The 21,567-nt window shown below is 53.7% G+C and overlaps 1 pseudogene; it reads right to left on the bottom strand.

Moving 5' to 3' along the window:
• Positions 1 to 561: 561 nt before the first annotated feature.
• LOC114676073 (TBC1 domain family member 3B-like) lies at positions 562 to 9,809 on the bottom strand (annotated as a pseudogene).
• Positions 9,810 to 21,567: the final 11,758 nt, after the last annotated feature.

The following is a 21,567-nucleotide window of genomic DNA, read 5'->3' as shown; positions in this document are numbered from 1 at the left end:
CTTTGACTTTTCTCTAGGGACAGGGTTCACCTGTGTTTCCCAAGCTGGTCTCAGACTTCCAGACTCAAGTGAACCTGAACCTCCCGCCTTGACCTCTCAAATTGCTGAGATTACACATGTCAGTCACCACACCCGGCCTAAATTTCTTATGTGCCATGGTACTGCAAAACGCCATAATTAGGGGCAGCTGGATGGAAGGTGTAGGAGGACACTGTAGTGCCTTTTCAATATTTCTGTATCTCTAAAATAATTTCAACAGAAAACATTTATTTTAAACGAGGAAGAGGGTTACCATCTATGAGTTGAAAATACAAAGGCAGGCACACGGTGTCGTCAGAATTCAGAAAGCTGGTCACACGGCTGGGGGTGCTGGGAGGGGCTGGGCATGGTTGGCTTTGTGATCTGGGGGCTGGTGTGTCCCATCTGTGAAGGTCTTTCGAGCTGCACACTTTCTTAATCAATTTTCATAAGTTTAACAAAAAATAAAATGAGGACGTGAAGTTTGCTTGGGTTGTTAAGTCTCAGGAAGTTATCCAGCCATGAGCCCTGCCCCAGATGCTTCTAGAAGCCTGGAGGGAACTGAGAACTTTCCAAGTAGAGGAGCAGGGGCAAGGCCCTGTGGTGGGAGTGCACTGCTGCTCATCCCTAGCTGCGAAGGGGGTGTCCTATGGAATCAGTGCTGGGTGCAGGGCAGGGCTGGAAGTCCATGTCCACATTGTGGCTCAGTGCAGTGAAAGCCAATCTCACCCCCTCCGCAGGGTGTTCTGCCTGCCAGCAGGTGGCCAGCTGGTCTTCCTGGGATACGGTGCCATTGTAGAAATTGGGTGCAAGTCTCTTGTCCGCAGATGGGGTGCCCTGTTGCAGTGGGATGTCTCCCGATCTCCCTCAGTCCTGATGGCCTTGGCAAGGCTTGGTGTCAGGGTCCCCATGGGCTTCCCAGGCTAGCCCTGTCCCACAGTCCCGGGGCTGTCCAGGACACATTCAGAAGGGATATGGACCAAGCAGCTCTGTTCGAAATCATAATGGGGGAACCAAGGGCCCCCTACATCCAGGTCCGTCGGGAGCCGGGGCATCGAGTTCCACTCCAGGAATCTCCAGGAACCCTGAGGTCTTCCCTGAGCCGGGGCCGGGCTGGGCACACCCTGAGTGCCCACAGGGTAGGTGTCTTCCCGGACAGCCCCACCAGGACAGGATGTGGAAGAACGAGGTGCCCATGGTGGGGAAACTAGCCAAATGGGCCGCTGGAACCGGGCTGGTGGGCCTGGAGGGGCCTGCCTGTCCCCATTGCAGAGGGTCATCCTGCCATGTGAAGCTGGCACAGGCGTGGGTGTTGAGGACACTTGCTCGGGTTTGGCTGAAAGGAAAACAGACGTGGTCAGTGTCTCTAATGAGCCCATGCAGGCCTTTCCCGGCTGGGCCCCACCTGCCTGGGTCTCTGGAGTCCTCGGGGTCTCTGTGTGGTCCCCGGGGTCTGACACTGAGGACACGCCTGTAGTCTGCTGATCCCAGAGGGAGGGGTGTGTGCCAACAGGCGTGGGGAAGCTGTCAGGGCATGACAGGTGGCTCCTGGCACTGCCCCCAGGGTTCAGACTGGCTGGGGGCTTCCTACAACACACCCTCGTCCCAGGGCTGTTGGGCCAGGGATACAACCCCTAGTGAGAACTCAGGTGGGAGGGGACTTGGATGTCACCCAGCCCCTTGCAACCTCTCATGGGGAAACGTCTACGCAGTGGGTGATTCGGCCTTGACATGGGTCATCCTCTGCCCTCCTGGGCTGCCCAGTCCATGCCAGGACTGACCGTTCCCACATCTGGCTGAAATCTTGGCTCTGGGCCCGGGGTCCTGCCTGTGCCCTCTCCCTGAATGCTCTGGGGTCAGGGACACCCGATTCCCTTGTCTCCCTGGCTCAAGGCTGGTTGTCCTGGCAACCTTGGAGGAGCGTGCAGCAGTGAGGGGCCTCTGCTGCTCTCTGAGGCTGTGGGTGCTTGCATGGAGGGGCGGGGTTTCCCACAAATGGGTCTGGCTCATCTAGTGCCCTAGAGGGTCCTATAAAGGGGAGACAGAGACACTGCGGATAGTGGGAGGGGGCTTGTTGGATGGTCATGCCCACATTCTCCTCCTGCGGGCACAACACATCCAGTACACATGCACTGAGCGCCTGCCCTGAGGACTGGTGGCCTCCTGTACTTAGAGTCCAGGAGGAAGAGGAGAAAAAAAGGTGAAGAGGAAGGCCCAGGTAGTAGGGTTGCGGGTCTCGGGCACTCCCCCACTATTAACTGCCCCAGAGGGTGACATGGGAGGGGACATGGCACTGGAGCTTACCTGGGGGTGGCAGGTCTCCTTGCTTCCTCATTAGTTTCTTCGTAGAGGTCCTAAGATGCTTGAGCACAGCGTCATCATCCAACTCCCAAGTATGGAAGAACTAGTTCCGAAACTGTGCCCACAGGCCACACCTGGATGTCTTCATGAGGCGCTCTAAGGACAGGGTGGACATCAGGCCAGGAGAGTTCCCTGGGAGGGGGCACAGCTGATACCTCGTGGCCACTTCAGTGTCCCACTGGGCAGTGCTGGATCCTTTTGTGGCCACCCCAGGGGCCCAGATGTGCACAAGAGCCTGTGGCTGGAGGGCCACCTGGGCAAGGAAGTGCTCACGACACTCCTGACTTTCATCTGGGTCATGTGGGGGATGGGCTCGGTGTCTCAGTCCCCTGCCCAGCCCACCTGGCCAGACCTCCCTCCAGACCAGAACAGAGGATCATGAGGACAGTGTGAGGAAGCTGGCCTCCGGATAGTCTGGGTCTGACCCCAGGGCTTCCCAGGCCCCACTGGGCACATGTAGACTTACTCCTCTGAACTTTAAAGGCAATGCTTGTCATCGGCATCAACACTCGTTCTCCTTCCAGCAAATACACATCCCACAGGCGCAGGATGATCCCAAGAGAGATCTGTGGGGACAGCAGGTGTGGGAGAACCTGGCCCTTCCAGGCTGGGGCTGGTAGCTCGAGCTGGGTCCATTGGGGCTTCAGTCCCCAGAGTCAGTGACCTTCGCCATGAGGGTCGCCTGAGCCCTCCAGGGCGCTGGGTCAGACAAGGTCTTGCAGCTCCTCATGCGGGACACTCATTTGAGGGGGGATGTGGCTCCTGGAGAGAGGGGCTTGCCCAGGGCATGAGGCTTCCCTGAGCCCTCTCAAGTCGGGTCCTTGCCCTGTCTGCCCATGAGACTGGGTCTGAGCCCCAGCCTTTGCCCTGGGATGACCCCTCTTGGGCAGAGGGTTTTGTTTGGGTTTCCTGTGGGGACCTCCTTGTGGGCGGAGCCTCCTGTGGGCTGTGGGTGAGCCAGACCCCCGGGCTGGGGAAGCAGGGCACTGCAGGGCAAGGAGGGTCCCTGAGCCAGGGTCTCCCTGTGCCTTCTTACCCCGTCATTCAACATCTGGAGAAGCCAGCCTAAGGAGGAATCCTGCGCGCAAAGACCTTCCTTGTCCTGATGGGAGGAACAGAGGTGCTCAGGGCCCCCTGGGCTGCCCTAAAAACCTCCCTCTTCCAGGGCCTCTGAAGACCCTTCCCCTAGTGCAGAACACTGGGCGGTGTCCAGGGCTCCCCACAACACCGTCCCCTTCCAACACTCCCGGTGGACACACTGCCCTTTGCCCTGCTCTGCGGGAGCTGGGCCCCCATCCCTGTGCCTCTGTCTCCTCCAGGGCAGGAAAGGAATCCAACTCCCAGCCCATGGAGAACCCGACGTCCCGGGTCAGGCCCTGGCTGGACTCAGCCAATCACCAGCCCCAACAGGGACTCCAGGCCCCGTTCCTCCAGCCCCACGAGTGGCAGGGCCTCTGGGGAAGAGCGGAGGAGACCATAAACTCACCAGACGCCACATGGTCTTGGGCTGTGACGTGGGGACCACATGCTCCTGATGGTCTTGGAGCCCCTGGACTGTCCCGCCATTTGAACTGTGGACCCCTGAGAAGCCCCCAGCCCGTCATGAAATCAGAGCCTTCCCCCAAGATGTGGAGCCATCAGCTGGAAGAGCTGGGCAGCTGCAGAGGCCCCCAAACCGCAAGGCCTCCCACCCTCCCATCTGATGACCTCACCATGCAGCCTTTGCCCTGGGGAGGTGGGGCAGGAACATCCCCTGGAGCCTGGCTGGAGGTTCCCCTGGACGCCTCTTGGACCAGGGTGCAAAAAGGGCAAGCCTGACTTTGAGGCCACAAAAAGGTGGCCGGAACAGGGTGGGTGCTGGGCTTCCTGGTCATCTCCTGAGAGTGAGGTCGGGCCAGGGGACACGGGATGGGGAGATGCTGCCACCTGGGCTTGGTCGGCCAATTTGTGGGCACCAAGGGCAACTGGAGCCCGGGTAGCTGGAGGGCAGGAGGACTCTCAGAGAGGAGACAGTCAGCTGCACAGAGAGCCGGAGGGCGTGGCAGCAGGACACAGAGGGTGGCCACGGAGAGGATGAGATGCCCTCCGCTGATGGGGATGAAAGGCGTCTGACTTGGGCTTTGGGGGTCAGCCGCGAACTCCCGTGGGACCCTCAGCAGAGACATCCTAAAGGCTCCCAACAAGCTGGCAACACAAGGAAGGTGCCTTTGCTGAAAGCTGAGATCATCTGGCCAGGGTGGCTGCCCCCGGGACTCACTGCATGAAGCCTTGGGGGCAGCTGTCCACCTACCCTGCAGGGAGTGCCTCTCACTGGCCAGCAGCTGCACCAGTGCCCAGAATGCGTCCTCCTCAGGCAGATACAGGAGGAACAAGGCCGCGATGGGGCTCAGGTCCCTGCAGTAGCCCACCTCCTGCAAGAGCCAGAGTCACCGTGAAAGGACATCACCTGGGAGGACTGAGGTCACCTGGGAGGACTCATGTCATTGGAGAGGGCAGAGGTGACTGGGGAGGCTTCCTCTGAAGAAGAGGCTTCCTCAGGGTGCAAATTCATTTCATGACAAGAGCCAAGTCCATCAGGCACTTCAGCACTTTGTCCAAAATGTCTCCTGATGGCACCGTCCTGCGTGTGACTCTGCCAAGCTCCTGGGGTTTGGGGCAGCCCCAGGAGGAGGGCGTCATTTCTGGTTCTGAGAAGTGGTGGTCAGACCCAGGTAACACCAGGAGTCCAGGCCCTGACTCCTTTGTGTCTCAGCTTGACCCCTTGAGACCACCCCCTTGCTTGGAGGTTTATGCCAGCAGTGAGCTGGAGTCCTACATCCTATATCCTGGTGGTCACAAATACTAACTTTAAAAGAAACGACAGCACCTCCACCAGATACCCACTCCTGTGAACAGGGAAATATTGCCCGGGAACGTCACTGCCGGGAATACTCACCGGGTTATACTCCGAATATGCCAGGAGGATGTGGAATAGTTCCCGCTGCCTAGGAAACAGAGAAAGGAGGCTTTTGTTTGTTTTGTACAGATGCCGTTGGTTTCACTTTGTCCACAAAGCCTAACAACAAACCCCATTTCAGGTTCAGATGATTCATCAGATAAGCAGTGAGCTCTTCAGGTCCTTTGAGGAAATGTTTCAGGAAAATCCACATCTGTGACATGCAGATAGCCCAGTTGTACAGTGACTTGCCTGATCCTTTTCACTCTGAATGATTTTCTTTATTTTTTTTCAGTTTGCACACACGCCAGTTCAGTCTTTGGATGTACAGTTCCTCCACGGTTCTAAACCAATGGGCAGAGTCTCCCGGCCACCACTTCAGCCCCTCCTAAAGTGACTCCTTCATCTTCCAAGTCTCCAGGGTGGCCCCTATGCACCCAGCCTCTCCCCGATCTGTCAGCACCTAGCCACCCAGACTGCTTCTCAGTCCCTATGGTTTGGCCTTTTCCAGAATGGCCCAGGAATGGGAATCCTACGTGTTAGTTTATTGTGTCTGGCTCCTTTCCCTCAGCAAAATGCATCTAGGATCCACCCACGTTCATCCGGCCATCACTGGCTCATTCCCTTTTCTCACTGGGTCTTCCGTTTGGAGGGAGGACCAGCCTTGCTCTCCCCATTCTCGTGTTGAAGGCCATCCCCGACATCTCCGTGTATGAGTGATGATGAATTAAGTAGTGAACATCTTATGTGGATGTCAGTTTTCAAATCAGTGGGTTCAATATCTGATACACTTTGGGGACACGTGGTTGAAGTCCATTGAGCTTTGTGAGTCACTGCCCAACTGGCTGCCAAAGTGGCTGTGCCACGTCACGTTCCCAGCAGAAAAGGATGACAGTTTCCAGGACCCCTTATTGCCCCAGCATTTGGTGATGTCAGTGTTACATCGGGAGGCTCTAGGGCCCTCTGTCCTGCCCCCCTCCCGTGAGTCCTACCGTGGGTCCCCGTGGGTCAGGGAGAGCACCTTTCACCATTGTGCATGATTTTGTTTGCTGCCTTCTGTCTCCTCAGGATCCTCCTGGGTTCTGGCCCCACGTGTTCCAGTCTGGCCCAGGGCTTGGAACCAGGGAGGTGCTTGTTTCACGGGGCCAGCTGCTCCCTGGGCCAGGAGAGCTCTTGGCAGCTCTGTCTTCCCTCCTAGGTGACCCTGGCTTCTGCTCTGGGGAACGCCCCATCCCTTTCATTCAATCCATGTCTGCTGTGATCCTGTGGCTCCCATAGGCTTACTTGGCTCCGTATCGATCCCTGAAGAAGATGTGAGTCCTTAGTGTCCCCCTCACGTCCAGGTCGATCTGGTGGATGTGTTCAGATGACCTCTTGCCCTTCTCCTTCATGACCTGTAGGGCAGGGCCAACAGGAGGAAGCAGCCTCAGAACAGATGGAAGACTCCCTGCCCCAAATGGCAGTCGGCCCACAGTCAGCACTCCGGGAAGGAAGGAAAGCAGAAAGGTTTCCTTGTGCACAAAGCTACTTTTTGGCTTGTTACTAAAGCCGGGGAGGGTCACCGGAGCCGAGTTTGTCTGTGGTGACTATGTCACCGTCCGTGCCCAGGATGTGCATCTGACCATCCCACTCACCCCCCAGCCTGGGCTTGATGCTCCCTCCAGCTGGAGACCTGGGCTCCTGACACGGCCTGTCCTGTTTGTTGTGCTCTGCCTGAGCGTACCTTGTATGTTCTGGGGTTTTTCGACTTGACTTCCTGTATGTTCAGCAGGACTGACCACACTTGGCCCCGGATGTTCATGGGAATGCCCTTATATACTCGATCTATCAGCTGTGGGCAGAAAACAACCTGGTGTCACAGGCCACGGGGCGACCCCAGTGAGGAGCAGAGCCCGAGGATTCTGGAAATGTTTGGTTTTGATGCCGTGATTCCTCATTAGAGGTGACATAAAGCTGGGACAGGGTCTCCCTTCCCAGGATTGAAAAAGTGCATGGACACTCAGAGTCGGGACTCTGATCTGAACATTCTCCTGCCTTTGGGTCACCAGGGCATCCCTAGCCTTGAGCTCTGGGTGGTCCCAGCCCTAGATTCAGATTCCCTCCCAGCAAGGTGATGCTTGCACAAATAGGCAGGCAAACTACCGACCAGGCCTGCAGTCCTCTGGGTGAGGACAGTGTGCCACCCGCCCTCTGAGAGGCTGACGGTGCCAGGTCACAGCCACGGGTGCCTGTCCCCTGTCTCTGCAGAGAGTGGTTCCGGGGGCCTCTCCCTCCAATTACCTTTTTACTGTTCTTATATGTCTCCCATTGTCCCAGCATTTCCATCCACTTGCTCTTTCGTGTTATCTCCCGCCGCATTTGCTGTCAAATGAGAAATGTCAAATGAGAAATGTTGGCGTTAGGGGAGCTGCCAGGCTTCCCAGAGCTGCCCATGAATGCTGGGTCTTGGGCTCTGGAGCCCTGGTGGACCCAGCTGGAGGGAACCAGGGAAGGGCAGACCCTAAGGGCTGAGAGCCTTTGTGCAAATGAGCGCCAGTGGGCTGGATTTGGGACCCTGGGACGTGCCATCCTCAGGCCACAGACACACCAGTCTTAGGTCAGGTCTCAGCCTCTGGGTGGGGTCCTGGCCACCCCCAGGCCACAACTGTGGTTCTCATTTTGGAATGTTATCAAACTGCCCAAGTTACCGCAACTTGGGGTCAGATCCAGCAGGGACTGCTGCCCCTCCCAGTGAGAGCATGTTGCCCTCACCGGCCACCACCCGGGCCAGCTGCCTCCTCTGCCTCACCGACCACTCGCCCAGTCCCCACGCCCCTGAACCAGCCCCTCCATGCATCAGGTTCTTACCTTCACCTCCCGAGCAGTGGCAGGAGGCAGCTCTGTCTCACTGTAAGGCAACCCAGGCAGAACTGAGGACCTGCACAGGGCCTGGAGCTGCCCCAGACTGGGAGCCAACCCCCAGAAAGGACAGGCTCTGTCCCTATCCAGCTCAGGGCTCAGCCCAGGAGAAGACACAGGGAAGGGAGGACAAGGGACTTCCTGTGGGCCTGACTCCCAGGAGGGGCAGGAGCTGGGAGAAGAAGGAGTGCGGGGCCAGTCTGGGTGGGGTTACTGGGGCCCCTGGCGTGGGGGGCGGTCAGGCTGCACAATGGGGCTGCCTGTCCTGGACTGGAGGTGGTGCTTTCTGCTGGAGCTGAGAAAGGTCAGGCCTGAGATGGGATGGGGGCCGCCCAGGGTGGGCGACAGGGCCCTCACAGGAGTCCCTCAGGGAGTGACTGCATCACCCCACCAGGGTCAAGGGAGCCTGCCCTGAGACCTGCCCAGTGTACTCCTGGTGCACCAGGGGCCCATCCCACTTAACAGCCCCAAGGCCCCTGCAAGTTCTGACCTCCCAGCATCCATCTGCCTCTCCCTGCACCTGACCCACACACCCTGCGTTTCAGAAGTGGTACAGCTCATCAGCTCCCTCCCACCCTACCTCCCCCGGGATCCTCTGTCTCTCCATCCTATGATCCCTAAGGGATGGTCTCCTGGCTGGGCTCCTCTTACCTGGCCCCAGCTCCCTTCCCAGCACCAGACCCAGGGTCTGTAGCCACAAGCCCTGCTGCCTCCCTGGCCTTAACATGAGATGCCCAGAACGGGGCCCTGCCCGTCTTCTCCCCCATTCCCCTAGGGCCACAGCCCCCACTGTCTCCATGCCTTTCCATCTTCCCGATGGGGACAGTGAGGGCTGTAGCTCTAGGGAAATGAGGGAGGACAGGGGCAGGTGGTCCCTCAGAGACCTGCTGGACAACAGCCCTGAGGCTAGGCCAGGCGTCCCCTCACCCTGTGGCCACAACACATGGATCTCACTGGGGTTGTCTCCAAGTAGAGAGGGCCAGACCCTCAGGCTGCCCCGCTCCTCTTGTGCTAACTTGTGGACAGAACTGCTGAGAGTCCAGGGGCCTGACCTAGCCCAGTCTCCATTCCCACCCGCTCCCTAGATGGGCCCCGCACCTCTGGCCTAACAGCAACCTTGGGCTAGACCTGCAGGGGAGCCAGGGAGGAGTTCTGACCCTGGAAAGGAGGTTGACCTGACGTGGTGAGACAGTCCTGCCTCAGAAAGGCCTTTGTAAAAGCAAACCCATCCCTGAGCTGAGACAGTTGCTTCAGGGGTGAGGGGAGCACAGAGGACTCACTGCACAATCCCAAAGCGATCAAGGTTGTTGTAGATTCCAACAGGCTCAGGCCCCATGTCCTCGGGCAGCCCAGCTCGGTATCCCTGTAACCCAGAGGGAGGCTTGGTGAGGGGTCCAAGATAAAGAGTGCAAGGGCCTGGAGGTAGTGGCTACCCGTGCCCACCCTGTGCTCCTAGGGAGCCCAGGACCCTTTGACCAGGGTGCACTGGAAGAGGCCTCCCTCCAAGGAGCAGACCGACCTGTACCTTCTCATAGTTCATAATGATGTTATCTCGTTCCTGTGTCCGCAAACTATCTGCATCCTCTGCGATTTCCATCCTGTGAGCCAAAAATCATCTAAAAGTTACATTGTACCCGAGAGCTTCAGAGAAAACCTGAACCGCTCCCACCGGGCTCCCAGATGCTGGCTGGCTGCGTAACCCCCATTCCACCACCGTGCCCAGGTAAAAAGGGCCCAGACTCAGTGGCCCACACCTGCATGAGTCTCTGGAGTCTCAAGCCCCAAGCAGGGGTGGGCATCATCCCAAGGACTTGAGGACAGTGCGACCTGGACAGAGAGTCCAGTTGTCCCCAATTGCCATGAAATGGGGACACACCTGCCCCAGCAGGTTGAATGGTGTCCACCTGCCAAGGGTGAAGGGCCGATGGTGGGCTATTCCAGGGATGTGGAGGCAGACTGGGGTCAGCGATCAGAGGTCTCTGTACAATTGGCCTCCTGAGATGCTCAGGGACCACAGACATGCCCAGTTTTCTACAGGAATGAAGATCTCTCCTGACTGCTCTGTTCTTCTCCGCTCATCACTTTGGCTCCCGTGGCCCTTCAGTCTGAACAGTGAAGCCACTTTAGGAATAATGCCAGTTGAGCAGGAGGGTGTTCGGTTTGGGGGATGAAAATGATCTATTGTGCTAGTGGAAACCCTCACTTGGGGAGGGACTGTGGACTCCACCATTCTGAGCTGTCCCTACAGGAGGGGGCTTCATTTTCCTGGGTTACTGAGGAAGGACCATGGGTCCTTGATCCTGGAGAACACCTAGATGGAACGTTCCTCCTGGGAACACTCGGGACAAAAGAAGGGCGAGGCCTCGAGAGGACCAGACAGAGCAAGAAATACTTGGAGAGAACCCCAGTGCCTGGACCCCTTTGAACAGAAGGGAAGATGGTCTCCCCCCAGCCAGTCCTCCAGGGCTCCTTCATTTTCCACAGCTGCCCAAGGGCAGAAGGCTCCCCCGGACAAGGGACCTTGTGTGTTCAGTGAGGCCCACAGCCACCATCAGGACCCAACTTAGAGCACAGAGGTGTTCTGAGGACCCTCCTATCCACCACACCTACAGTGGATCCATCCCAGTGACTCTGCCAGGACCAGGCTCTGCCCCGTCGGGATGGGAAAACTGGGAAGACTTGGGATCTAGGGCAGGGAGGTCACAGGGTTCAGGCCTGAATTCCAGCACAGTACACAGCAAGGGTGAGAGCAAAACCCAGGTTCATGTCTGGATTCCCAGGCCGGTTACCGCCTCTCTGACCCCAGACGTCTCACCTGTCGAATGGGTACACTAGGGAATGGCACTCACTCTATGAAGCCACCATGAGGACGAAAGAGCCAATCGTCTACACTGGCAGTGTAGAACGGGCGACCGGTGAGTGCTCAGGGATGACCCTCCTCGGTTGCTGCCCAGAGGCCAACACCACCCACAGCATAGCCACTGTCTCCAAGTCAGCCTGGAGGGAAGAGAGCAGGTCACACTCACCTGATTCTGATGAATCAGCTGGCCTGCGTTATGCCTCTCAGGTAGAAAACCTTCGAGTCCACAAAACTGTTTCCCAGATACCACTGTGCGTGTGTAGCTGATACCACTGTGCACGTGTAACTGCTGTAGAACACAGAGGCAGGCCTGAGAGCGGATTGGTGCTAAGCACCAGTGACACTCTGAGGTCATGGCACGCATCACAGTGGGGCCTTGCCCGGGTCAGCAGGGCCCAGAGATGGGGTCCTCCGCTGCCTGAGGCGGCCACATGCCTGCCTGCAATGTGTTTGTGTGCATGCGTGCACACCTGTACATGGGTAAACACATCTGTGCACGTGTGTGTGCCTTCTCTGGCCAGGCCTGGCTGCCCCACTCATGTGTGCACCCAGTTCCTCATCACTGTCATCCCCGAGGTCCAGGACCAGTATCAGAGCATCCACGGGTGTTGCCTAACCTCAGCCCTCCTCGCCCAGGGTGGTCTGGGATACACATAAGGGTGGAGGGAAGTGACCAGTACTGTTGAATCTCAGAATACAAATGCTAATACTATTACCTAATGGTCTTTTGCGTGTCTCTAATGGTATCTCTTTATAAGTTTCTGATATTTTAACTGAGTATTTCTCTCCATGACCCTTGAATGTTCTAGCTAGAGGATCCTGTGGGGAAAGTGCCAGGCACACAGTAGGGCCTCACTCTATTCTAGACATGTTATCTAAAATCTGGTTCATCTGTCCTTCCTGCCAGGGCCTAGGGGATGCCAAATTCCAGGCTCCAGAAAGAGCTTGGGATAAAATGAAGCTTCAAGGGCTGGACTTTGACCTGGGCTGAGTCTGCCTGTGCCATTCAAATGGAGTCTCAAGTCCCGAGATAGGGAGTCCAGATGCCCCAATGCAGGGACCTCTGATCGACACCTGCTCCCCTGTACTCATTAGCAACCTCACCCACCCTACTCTCAAAGCACACTTGGCCATCATAACCGGGAGCTCTGCATCTGTGGATTCAGCAACAGCAGATGGAAAATATTCAGAAAATAAATTGGATGGTTATGTCTCTACTGAACATGTGCAGACTTTGTTCTTGTCATCATTCCCTAAACAATACAGTATCTCAACTGTTTATGTAGCATCTGCATTGTGTTACAGATCATAAATAATCTAGTAATGGTCAACGTCTATGGGAGGATATGCATAGCTTATATGTAAATACTAGGCCATGTTATATCAGAGATTTGAGCATCCATGGATTTTGGCATCCCCGGGACCCTAGAACTAATCCTCCATGGATACCAAGGGATGACTATATAAACTCACTCAGGAAGGCTTCTTATTGGAGGAAGGGCCCAGGTCAGTACAGACAGGGACATCGTCCTTGGACTACTGTCCATCTGTTCATCCATTTATCCAGTGGCACTACCCTCTAGGACTGTCCCAGTGACAGCCCTAGCAAGTGGAGACATTCAAAAAGACTGACTCACGTTGTCCAGCTTTGAGGTCTTGGAAGAAGTTGCACCAGTGTGAGAATAGGGGGTCAGTTTCTTCCAGGATCCAAAGAGCATATCAGGGCCCCTCGGGGTGAGGAAAGGAGCGCGGCCTCTCCAGCAGCCACACGGGCTGCAGTAGGATGGGGCTGGAGCTGGCCATGTGGATCACCTGGGCCTCATGAGGGCAAAAGAAAGACCAGGGGGTAGAATAGGAGCATGGGGTAGCTGGATGCCTAAGGAGAAGGCACCTCAGGGAAGGGGTACTAGTTTGTTTTCACACTTCTGTAAATACTCGAGACTGGGTAATTTATAAAGGAAAGAGGTTTAATTGACCTGCACTTCAGGGAACTTACAATCATGGCAGAAGGTAAAGGGGAAACAGGCACCTTCTTCACAAGGCGGCAGGAGGGAGTGAGTGGAGAACGAGGATGTGCCACAGTTTGAAACCATCAGCTCTCCTGAGAACTGCCTCACTCTCAGGGGAGCAGCACGGGGGAAACTGTCCCCAGATCCAATCCCCTCCCACCAGGTTCCTCCCTTGACACAGGAGGATTACAATTCCAGATGAGTTTTGGGTGGGGACACAGAGCCAAACCTCTCCGGGTCTCAGCATGTCTTGCAGCTCCCCAGGGCTGAGGCTGAGTACAGATCTGCTGGCCCTGCCCTGCAGCACCGGGGGCTCTGCCTGTGCGCCCCCATCTGCTGCTTCCTGGGGTGGTGGCTGCTTCCTCAAGAGGAAGTCGGATCTGCTCTCCTACCCACCCCTCTCCAGGACCTTGTGGTGCCCTGGCCACGTCTTCCCAGGGTAAGGGCAGGAAACTGGGCTCCTTGCCCTTCTTGCTGCTTGGGTGACAATCCTGGGGTCTTTCGTAGGCCCCATCACTCTTCCTGCTTCTAAATAGAGAGTATTTTGGCAAATCTTCCCGGCAGAGGCCGGGGGCTCATCCCTGCTATTTGCTGTAGCTTGGTAAAGCCAGGTGAAGACATCTGGACAAGCAGAAAGTAGAGTGGCCCCCAGGAAGGGTGGGGCGAGGGTGCTGGCCTTTGGGCTTGCCTGGACCCGGCTGGGAGGGGGCAAGGTTACTAGGAAAGAGGGCTGTCAGGACTAAAATCAGGAGGCGGGAATAATGCTGGTGGAGGATGGGGGTGTGTCCTGGCTTGGGGTGGGGCATGAGAGCCAAGGTTTGTCAGCACACAGAGGGGTGGCTGACTCATGGACTAGAGGCTGTGGAACCCAGTGTTTGCCCTTAGTTCCTGGATCCTGGGAGACCTCTGGAGCCTGGGGCTGGGGCAGCCTAGGGGTGGAGGTGGTGGGAGACACGGGTAGGGGTGGGACAGGCCTTGCATGGTAGGGTGAAGGGTAGGAAACCAGCCAGGGGCCAGTTTGCATTGGCGGTTCCCATCTCCACCCCCAACCCCAAGCCCACCCCTACCCCCACCCTGCTGCAGAGACCGGCCTGGGCTGCTGTCCTCTGCTTTGGCCTCAGCAGATGGCACAATGGAAGCTGGCAGTCCCATGGGTGCGCCACTCAAGCCAGCTGTCATTTGCAGTTTCTGCTTCCTGGAGTGTGGGGCACCCACCCAGGAGAGCACGGGCACACCCCACACCCCTCATTTTGAGGATGCTGGGAGGTGGGGGACCAAGGGCCTGCAGCCCTGTGCTTGCGCTGTGACGGGTAGCCTAGGAGTCCTGTGTCCGCCCATCCACGTGGGGCGCCAGGAGCCTGAACAGTGGCAGGCAGAGAGTTGAGAAGGGAGAGAGAAGTGGAAAAGAAGGAGAGAGAAAGAGAGATGGGAAGAAGGGAGTGAGAGAGAGAGAGGAAGAGAGATAGGGAGAGAGACAGAGGAGGTTGAGAGGAAAAGGAACAAGAGAGATAGGGAGAGAGACACAAAAGGCAAAGAGAGAGACAGGGAGAGACGAGCATGAATAGGGGATCAGGTCACTGTTGATCTCAGTTCCCAGTGAAAACTGGAGCTCGCCGTCACCTCACTGCGCATGCAATGAAGTCTTCTGCCTGCTGCTTATGGCCCGAGAACCCCTTCTCCGGGAGAGTCAAATATTTGACCCTTGCCCTTTCTCACTGGAGTTTGCTTGTGTCTTCTGATGAACTGCTATGTCTCACCTATCGCCTTCCTGGGCTCAAGGATCCAGGAAAAGCCGACACCTCTTTTAGGGAGGCTGTGCAGTGCCTTCATCTCACGAGGCTCCCCAGGAAGCTTGCGAACTTGGCTTGAGCCCTAAGCAGCCGAGTATGTGCCGGGCCTCTGCTTCTGTCTTTCAGTAAGAGGGAGAACCAAGAAAGACACTGAAGCATGGTCTGCAGAGAAGGCACTTGTGCAATCACCAGGAGAGTGAGGGGCCTGAGTTGTCTTCATTTCTCCTAAAAACACGCATTCCCTCCCTGGCCACCCTAGTGAGGGCATGAAGCACAGCGTGCGTGTGTGTCTGTGTGTGTGTGTGTCTGTGTGTGTATGTGCGTGCGTGTGCATGCAGGTATATGCATGTGTATGTATGTATGTTCGTGTGTGTGTGCAGGTATGTACATGTGAATATACTTATGTATGTGCATCTGTGTGTGTACGTGCATGTGTGTGCCTGTGTGTGTGTGTGTGTGCAGGTATGTACATGTGAATGTACTTATGTATGTACATCTGTGTGTGTGTGCGTGTGTGTTTGCAGGTATGTACATTTGAATGTATTTATGTATGTGCATCTGTGTGCATGTGTGTGTGGGGGGGCACGTGTGTGTGTGTTGCAGGGCTTTACAGTGGACAGGATGTGGGAGGACAGCTACAGCTCCAAGCAGCAAGTCTTTCTGATAGAATGGTTAAGATTCCCTGGACCACAGAAAGAATGTTTTCATTTGCACCGATTTTTATTAGTATTTAAACCTGTATTTTTTCTAGCATGTAAAGCTTAAGTTGCTTAACTATTCTTGCAAACATTTAAATCATTGGTCCTGAAACTTTTTGGCACCAGAGACCAGTTATCTTGAAGACAACTCTTCCACGGACCTGGGAGAAGGGGAAGGGATAATGCGGAGGTGATTCAAGCCCATTACATTTATTGTGTGCTTTATTTCTATTATTATTTCACTGTAATATATAATGAAATAATTACACGACTCACCATAATATAGAATCAGCGGGAGCCCCGAGCTTGTTTTCCTTTAACTACATGGTCCCATCTGGGGGTGATGGGAGACGATCACAGATCATCAGGCATTAGGTTCTCATAAGGAGCACGCAGTCTAGATCCCTGGCATGAGCAGTTCACAGTAGGGTTCATGCTCCTATGAGAATATGACGGCACTGATCATCTAACACGAGGCAGAGCTCATGGGGTAATGCGAGGGATGGGAAGCAGCTGTTTCTACAGATGAAGCTTTGATCACTGGCTAGCTGCTCACCTCCTGCTGTGTAGCCTGGTTCCTAACAGGTCAGGACCCCTGATTTACCCAGCAAGATACACACATTTTTATGTCAATTGAAATTATTCATCCTGCACCACCCAAAATTATCTTGCATACCTACACCCACCTGAGAGTCCCATAGTGCACTTTGGAAGCTGTAGACAGTCAGCCTGGAGCTCCGTTGCACATTCCATCCCTTCACCATCTGTGGGCTAACAGGCTGTGTTAGTTTCCTAGGGCTGTTTTACAGGACCACAGACCGGGCACTCTCAACAACAGAATCTTATTGTCTCGCAGTCCTGGAGGCCATGAGTCCGAGATCAAGCAGGATGGGTCCCTCAGAGGCTGTGCAGGAAGGCTCTGTTCCAGGCCTGTCTCTTGGCATGTGGGTGGTCATCTTCTCCCTGTGACTCTTGGTTAAGGGTGACTCTGGCCAGGGCTCAGAAGAGGAGAGCTGGACAGAATGTCGGTAGCATATGGAGGGGTTCGTGCGTAGTGTCTCATGCCTGGAATCTTAGCACTTTGGGAGGCCAAGATGGGAGGATCGCTTGAGGATGAGGCTTTAAGACCAACCTGGCCAACATAGGGAGTCTCACTCTCTTAAAAAAATAAAAATATGAAAGGGAAAAGTCATTCAGATGAAGTCTCAGATGGCAATGAAGAACATGTTATTGAAAACTGGAGGAAAGGTGACGCTTGTCATAAAGTGACAAAGAACTTGGTTGCATTGTGCTCCTAGTGTTTTCTGGAAGGCAGAGCTTGTGAACGGTGAACCTGAAATTTGGCAGAAGAAACATCTAAGCAAACTATTGAAGGAGTACCTTCATTCTCTTGAATGTTTCTAGGAAAATGAAAGAAAAGAAGAATGATTTAGAGACAGAACTTATAATCAAAAGGGAAGCAGAACTTAAACATTTGGGAAATTTTTAGCTTTCTCAGCCTGTCCATATTGAACAGATAAGAAAGTGTGTTTGGGAGAGAACACGAGGGTGTGGGTCAGGAGGCCTGCATGGATCAGGGCTGTGCTCTTCACCAGGACAATGGAAGAGAGACCCTGAAGGCAGTTTGTAGATCGCTCAGGCTGCACTCTCATCACAGCCCATGGTGCCAGGGCACTGACGGCAGTACGATTTCCAAGGAAGGCCCTAGGGCGCCCTGACGGCCTTGGGGCTTGCTGCCGAGCACTCCCTGACTTCACTGGCCCCCACATTCTGGTGTGGCACTCCTTGACTGCTCCAAGTGTTGCTTAATGGGCTCCTGTCCAGGGGAGACATGATGTCACCCCTGCAGATGACACAGGCAGAAAACCCTTAGGCAGCATCCATGTGGTGCTAATTCTGCAGGTGTACAGATTTTGCTTTTCCCTTATAGAAATGGTGGAGTCAATGAAGAAAGTAGCAGGGATGGATGTGGAGCTGACAGCTGAAGAAAGAAACCTCCTCTCTGTTACATGTAAGAATGTGATTGGAGCTAGAAGAGCCTCCTGGAGAAGAATCAGCAGCCTTGAACAGAAAGAAGGAAACAAGGGAAGAGAAGACAAGCTAAAAATGATTCAGAAATACCGGCAAAAGGTGAGACTGTTGTACAATAGTCCCCCCTTATCCGCAGTTTTAGTTACCAGTGGTACAGTACAATAAGATATTTTGAGAGATAAAGAGACTACGTTCATATAACTTCTATTAGAGTATGTTATAATTGTTCTGGTATTCATCTTTCACTGTGCCTAATTTATAAATTAAACTTTACCATGAGTATGTATGTATAGAACAGAATATAGTATATATAAGGTTTGCTATTATCCATGGTTTCAGCATATTTACTCGGGGTCTCAGAATGGATACCTCTCAGATAAAAGGGAATTATTGTATTTTCAAGAAAAATGATGAGTGTTTTTGGTTAAATTTGTCTCATTCTTTTTTTATTGAAAGACTCAAGTTTCTTTAATCCAATGTCATAGTTTTTAATCTTTGGGTTTTATGCAACAGAAATTATCTGGGGGAAGGAGGTTGTTGTTTCCTGAATATGTCCTAATTTTTGCCTTTTATTTTTATGGTTCTAGAAAATGTCTCTGAAAAGGGAGGCTTGTTTGAGTGTCTGGCTTAGTTCTCAGGCTTATGTCTGTTAGTAATTTGGCCATAGTCGTTGGCATTTGAGGTCACAGTCTAGTACTCAGATGACTGTATATATAGTACACATTTTACATCTTGGTAGATTTTTGTCTTTTGCTCACGTGGATTAGGCTATAGAATATTTCAGGGCAGAGATGAGTAACTTTTTCTCCTGGAAGCTGCAGTACTGGGCAAAAAAGTGAGACCCTGTCTCTAAAAGTAAAGTTGTAAGCTGGGATTGATGTTACCATTACCATGAAATATGTTGGGTGAAAGAATTTCAATGACCAATAGACAAGTTTTGTGTCCCAGTGGAATGAGGAAGTGAGAAAGTTGAAAAAGCTGAAGAAAGAAGTCCATGAGTTACACTGTGGGACTTGGGCTAGCTAGGAAAGGGAAGCAGGAAGCAAAGACAGCAACTGATACATTGGGAGAAGATGTGAAAAGTTCGTGTCTGCATGTGTTACATGAGATACATGCATAAAGAAGGAAGGAAGGAAGGAAGCAAGGAAAAGGAAAAGATAAAGAAAAAGGAAGGAAGGGAGAGAGAAAGAAAAAGAGAGAAAGAAAGAAAAAAGCAAAAAAGAAAGAAAGAAAGAGTGTAGATGTCTTGATCAGTTCCTAAATAGAAACAACAAGAGAAAAGGAATTAAAAGAGGAAGCCATGGCCAAGAGTGGAGCATTACAATATAAGACTTCTAGTATGGAGCGGCACAGTTAGGGGTATGGACAAGTGCAAGTCTTGGAGTAGAAAACAAAGAACTCTGTTGACGGGAACGTGGCCACACCATACTTTGGTGTGATCTCAGGTATAGGATAGTTTGCCTGTAGATAGTCAATGAATGTGGGAGAAGGGCCTAGAGATCTATTGATGACAGAAATGGAGAAATGGAATGTAGAATATCGGCTTTTGAGGAAGAAGGGTTTGGAGAAACAGGAGAGCAGTCATTGAGTATGTGAGGAGCTAGGAGAACATGGAAACCTTTCGTCTCCTACAGCAGTCTCTATTTGAAAAGCTATCAGGGAGATAGTTGATTCAGAAAACAGTTTTGCTTAGCTAAGATAAGGATGCAATTACGGAAAAAAGACTGAGAGAATGTTTTACAGTGGAAATGAGGTTCCAGGGACATGAGAGGAACCTAGAAAGGTTCAACAGTGGTGCCATGAATTCACAGAAAATAGAAAGCAAGTGGCCGGGGCATGGTGGCTCAAGCCTGTAATCCCAGGACTTTGGGAGGCTGAGGCGGGTGGATCACAGGGACAGGAGATCGAGACAATCCTGGCTAACATGGTGAAACCCTGTCTCTACTAAAAATACAAAACAAAACAAAACAAAAAAACAAAACAAACAAAAAAAAAACAACGAAAAAAAAGCCGGGCATGCTGGTGGGCGCCTGTAGTCCTGGGTCCAGAATTGGTGGGTTCTTGGTCTCGCTGACTTCAAGAACGAAGCCGCAGACCCTCGCAGTGAGTGTTACAGTTCTTAAAGATGCCGTGTCCAGAGTTTGTGCCTTCCGATGTTTGGACGTGTTCGGAGTTTCTTCCTTCCGGTGGGTTCGTGGTCTCGCTGGCTTCAGGAGTGAAGCTAAGCTGCAGACCTTCGTGGTGACTGTTACAGCTCTTAAGGTGGCACATCTGGAGTTGTTCATTCCTCCTGGTGGGTTTGTGGTCTCGCTGGCCTCAGGAGTGAAGCTACAGACCTTCAAGGTGAGTGTTACAGCTCACAGTGGACCCAGAATGAGCAGCAGCAAGATTTATTATAAAGAGCAAAATACAAAACTCCCACACTGCGAAAGAGCACCCAAGAGGATTGCCACTGCTGGCGCTGGCAGCCTGCGTTTATTCCTGTATCTGGCCCCACCCACATCCTGCTGATTGGTCTATTTTACAGAGAGCTGATGGACCATTTTGACAGAGGGCTGATTGGTGCGTTTACAATCCTTTAGCTAGACACACAGTGCTAGACAGAAGTGTTCTCCAGTAAGGATTGGTGTATTTACAAACCTTGAGCTAGACAGAGTACTGATCAGTGTATTTCCAAACCCTGAGCTAGACACAGAGTGCTAGACAGAAAAGTTCTCCAAGTCCCCACTAGGTTAGCTAGATACAGAGTACTGATTGGTGTATTTACAAACCTTGAGCTAGACACGGAGTACTGATTGGTGCATTTACAATCCCTCAGCTAGACATAAAGGTTCTCCATGTCCCCACTAGACTCAGGAGCCCAGCTGGCTTCACCTAGTGGATCCCTCACTGGGGCTGCAAGCGGAGCCCCCTGCCAGTCCCGCGGTGCACCTGCACTCCTCAGTCCTTGGGCGGTCCATGGGACCAAGCAGCGCGGAGCAGCGGGCAGCGCTCCTCTGGGAGGCTCGGGTAGCGCAGAAGCCCACGGAGGGGTGCAGGGAGGCTCGGGCATGGCAGGCTGCAGGTCCCCAGCCCCCGCCCTTCGGGAGGCAGCTGAGGCCCGGAGAGAATTCAAGGGCAGCGCCGGCGGTCCGGCACTGCGGGGACATGGCGCACCCTCTGCAGCTGTTGGCCCAGGTACTAAGCCCCTCACTGCCCGGTGCCGAGTGCGGGCACCGCCGAACCCACGCCCCCAGGGAACTCGCGCTGGCCCGCGAGTGCCGGGCGCAGCCCCGGTTCCCGCCCGCGCCTGTCCCTCCACACCTCCCGGCAAGCAGAGGGAGCCAGCTCTGGCCTCGACCAGCCCAGAGTGGCTCCCACAGTGCAGTGGCAGGCTGAAGGGCTTCTCAAGCGCCACCAGAGTGGACGCCGAGGCCCAGGAGGCGCAGAGAGCGAGGGCTGCTAGCAGGTTGTCACCTCTCAGTCCCAGCTACTCGGGAGGCTGAGGCAGGAGAATGGGGTGAACCCTGGAGGCAGAGGTTGCAGTGAGCTGAGATTGCGCCATTGCACTCCAGCCTGAGGGACAAAGTGAGGCTGTCTCAAAAAAAAAAAAAAAAAAAGAAAAAGAAAAAGAAAAAAAATAGGAAGCACGCTAAGAATGTGCGTTTAGAGGTGGTGTACATTTTCAGCATTATAAATGAATTGAGATGAGTAGCAATAGTTTTTTTGGTCCATAGATTTTTGGTATCTTAACTAGTTTTGGATCTCTTCCACTAACGGGATTGCCTCTTGAACCTTGTTAGGAATGTAAGTACTGAAGGCAAACTGCTTGGGTTTGAATTTTGTTCTGTCCCTTGCACCCTGCCTGGGTTCAAATCCTAGCTCTGCTTAGTAAGTTCTTTTAAGGGGGTGATCTTCGAGCAAATGTCTTAGCTCCTGTTTTCCCAAGTAAATGGACACAGTAGTTGCTACCTTGTGAAAGATTCAC

Source organism: Macaca mulatta, chromosome 16 (assembly GCF_049350105.2).
Source record: "Macaca mulatta isolate MMU2019108-1 chromosome 16, T2T-MMU8v2.0, whole genome shotgun sequence".
NCBI classification, from domain to species: Eukaryota; Metazoa; Chordata; class Mammalia; order Primates; family Cercopithecidae; genus Macaca; species Macaca mulatta.
The sequence above is the reverse complement of the archived record's forward strand: the minus strand, read 5'-3'. Positions and strand labels throughout refer to the sequence as shown.